The following is a 3,494-nucleotide window of genomic DNA, read 5'->3' on the forward strand; positions in this document are numbered from 1 at the left end:
ATTGTTTTCCGGGAAATCTGACCTTTTTGTTATGTATGAAAACACAGCTGCATTATTACAACAAATGATTATGTTATCATGTAAGATATAGATGCAACAACGCAACATGCTTATTTGAAAAAAGTAACTTAACCCATTTAAGCCTAGTGGACTCTCCCATCCTTCTAAGTTGGATCAATTTATTTCCAAAGTTAGGGATGTCTAGTATATTTATTTCTATATTTAGAACAATTCTTACAGAAATTCATTTAAGCAAACAGCGTAGACCCAGATGAGACGCCGCATCATGCGGCGTCTCATCTGGGTTTACGCTGTTTGCAATGTCCTTTTTTCATGACGCTAGGCATGAACGGGTTAAACAACTGAATACATTCAGCTTACATTCTGTATGTTCCACAGTGGTATTTATGAAGTCAAACATTAATTTAATTCCTGGTTTTAAATGGCAGCGATATTTGTAGAGAAATAATTATTTGTGAAAAGTTTCATCAAGAACTTAATGTTCAAGAAAAAAAAAACATTTATTGTTTTCGGTGTATTTCGCATTTCCAAGTCTGGGGCATAACACTACCGGTTCCGTAATAAATTAAATCCAAGAATAAAAAGAAAAACCGCCAACATTGTTACATTACAAGTATCATATTAATGCATATTGATATTCCGAGCACCAAAGCAAAATAAATTGAAACGCGGAAATTATTAAAATGAAACACAAACAAGGCTTTAAGTGTATGTCGTTGTTGGTGAAATGTCAGCTCAGTGCGTCCTGTCATAAACACAACAAAAACTTTGTGACAAAGTATTTTCCTGCTATGGAGGCATGCATTTGATAATAATTAAGATTTATTTTTAATTTTTAAATGCACATTGGCTAGACAAAAAATTATTAATTGACCATCTTGATGATAATCAGATTTAAGTAGACGTGGCCCTTGGCATGGTTAGAGGGAAAGTTATTATCGCATTTCTGTCTAAGAAATATAATACAGTAGATTGTATCGGTATTCTTCACATCGCGACTTAACCCATTTATGCCTAGTGGACGCTCCCATCCTTTTAATTGTCCCGTTGTTTGCGTTGAGGTTTGTGAAAAATAAACAGCATAATTATCGAAAATTAATTGTAGTATCAAACTTGATTTTACCATTATCATTTCAGTATATTGCATTATCGTCTTCATGAAGATGTACTAAATGTATATTACAATCAGTCATCGTGTTCCGATCATCCCGACTTACTCCTTGGCAAGTACTTATACAGTCTAGAGACTTTACCCCTGGACCTGAGTACTTTCTACTTTCACACCTTCATGGCTGCTGATTAGGGATATCAGCCAGAGCTGACCACTGGGGTCCCTTTCACCACATGGAACATTAACAGAGCAATAAATCTCTGCCCCTGTTTCTTCAACACACAGAGATAAGGCATCAATATTACACATGAGTCCCTGGTCTTGGTATTTGTGTCTGTTTAGCAGTAAGACCGGAATTTACAAAGAATCAAAGTACTGAGATGTTGAGAATAAAAGGTAAGCATTTGTTTTTATTATTATTATTATTGTTTTTATTATTATTATTATTAATTTATTATTATTTTTATTATTCCAACCCATCTAGCCCTAATTATGCCTTTAGAGGTATTGTGCAATTAAATTTGCAAAAATGTTAAATAAATCATACAAATTGTATAATAAATGTCTTGTCATTTTTAGAGAAAATGTATTATCATTGTACTTAAACACATTTTATCAAGTTTGTTTAAATTGTATGGATATCTAAAAGAAACATAGTTGCCATTGGGCGGGGCATATTTTCTTCTCTGAAACCGCTGGGTAGATTCATACAATATTTTGAGACAAGAGTGACACTTTGTTTTTGTTTTTAACAAAAGAACATAGCCGCCAGGGGGTGCGGACTATTTTCCAATTTATGTACGCGGGTTGTCTGAAAAGAAATAAGAATATGTTTATTAAATGAGGTTAGCATGGCGTGATCTTTATATCTTTATGCTTCATTATATCTTGAACACTTACATGTAAATGTATTAGGCAGCAATTCATGCCTTTGTAATAACCTATGGATCACTTTGAACGACGCATTTTAGCGTTTCTCTTTTCCTTGCGAGGACTTTGTTTCATACAATACATAAGCGAATTCGGTTAATGTTTGATTTGCTTCATTCACTTTTAACTTTTCACAGTTGAATTAGGATTGCAAGTGACATTTATCAGAATTATTTTTTCAGTATGTTTACTTTAAATGATCAAACTAATTGTCAGCTAGGCAATACTTATCGCAACAGTATTAATTCTCTATTGCTAAACAAACTCGATTACATGTAGTTTATTTATTGTATTGAAAATACCAAACTGTATAGATGGTAACATTTTACTTAACAATACTAAATGATATGGTTTTTACTTCTAAATTCACAGGAAGATGAAGAACTTCCGCCAGGCAAGAGGCAAAACTGGAGAAGGCTCAAACAGCAAAACGGAACATGTCAGGTGAAGCTTTTTTTCTTATTGGTGGAATTATTTTTTTATTTAGTTCAATCGACTATCATACGCTAACAAAGCAGATATATGAATCTATGTTAAGTTAATCTTTATAAGATATAGAAGTTAATCCATGGGTATATAAATCATGTGATTTAGTCTTATATCCCCTTTCCTTTTCTTCTTGCAGTTCAACAACAGATGAGCCATGCAACATGGACCATGTTGGAGAAGAAATCATTTAAACTTCTGTTTTTCTATGTGAAGACATCAGATTTTTTGTTGTGAATGTTTAGGGCTTAATCAGTTGAATAATTTATGTAAGACACATCGAAAAATCTTGTCTGATTTCATGTAACAATAGTTGATTTACGGTGTCTGCCAATAACGTTTTTGGTATTATATGTGTATTTCTCATAACGTTTGTAAACATTAAATAGTTTTACATACATGTAATGTTTTGAAATTAATTGTAACAGTACATGTTGCTATTTCTCAAATAAAACATGTGTTTTGAATATACATGTAGATATGTTATTTTATAATGTCTCAGCGGACTGATATCATGTGTAAATGGAATATATATTTAATGTAAAATTAATGTCCATTTTGATAGCAAACAGAATAAATCTATAGTCAGAAGCTTAAGCTAAGCCTCTGATTATAACCAAGTTTACAATCCGTGTCTCCTTAATGTCTCAATCCTGTGTTGTTGTTTTTTCTAATTTTAATGCATAAGTGAAATTTATTCTGCAAATAGCTCCGAGTTTGATCTGGAATATATCTGTTAGCAAAATACTTAACCAATCCCTATTACCAGGACACCTACTGTATATGACATTTGATTTTACCTAAAATATTGGGGGTTATTTTCCATGATATTGGTTCAATCTAGCTCAAACTTGCCCTGATATTTATTTCAGTAAAATTCGTTAAAGGACAAAACAGATGATAACAGATAATTTTAAACTTTGCATACCTTCGGCAAATAATGGTC

General features: G+C 32.3%; 1 long non-coding RNA gene across 1 annotated transcript; it reads left to right on the plus strand.

Moving 5' to 3' along the window:
* Window positions 1-1,259: 1,259 nt before the first annotated feature.
* On the plus strand, window positions 1,260-3,125 carry LOC127862061 (uncharacterized). Its single transcript, XR_008040407.1, has 3 exons — window positions 1,260-1,528; window positions 2,435-2,506; window positions 2,688-3,125. It is a non-coding gene; the product is annotated as an uncharacterized LOC127862061 (long non-coding RNA).
* The last annotated feature ends 369 nt before the right edge of the window (window positions 3,126-3,494 follow it).

This window comes from Dreissena polymorpha, chromosome 16 (assembly GCF_020536995.1).
Source record: "Dreissena polymorpha isolate Duluth1 chromosome 16, UMN_Dpol_1.0, whole genome shotgun sequence".
Taxonomy (NCBI): domain Eukaryota; kingdom Metazoa; phylum Mollusca; class Bivalvia; order Myida; family Dreissenidae; genus Dreissena; species Dreissena polymorpha.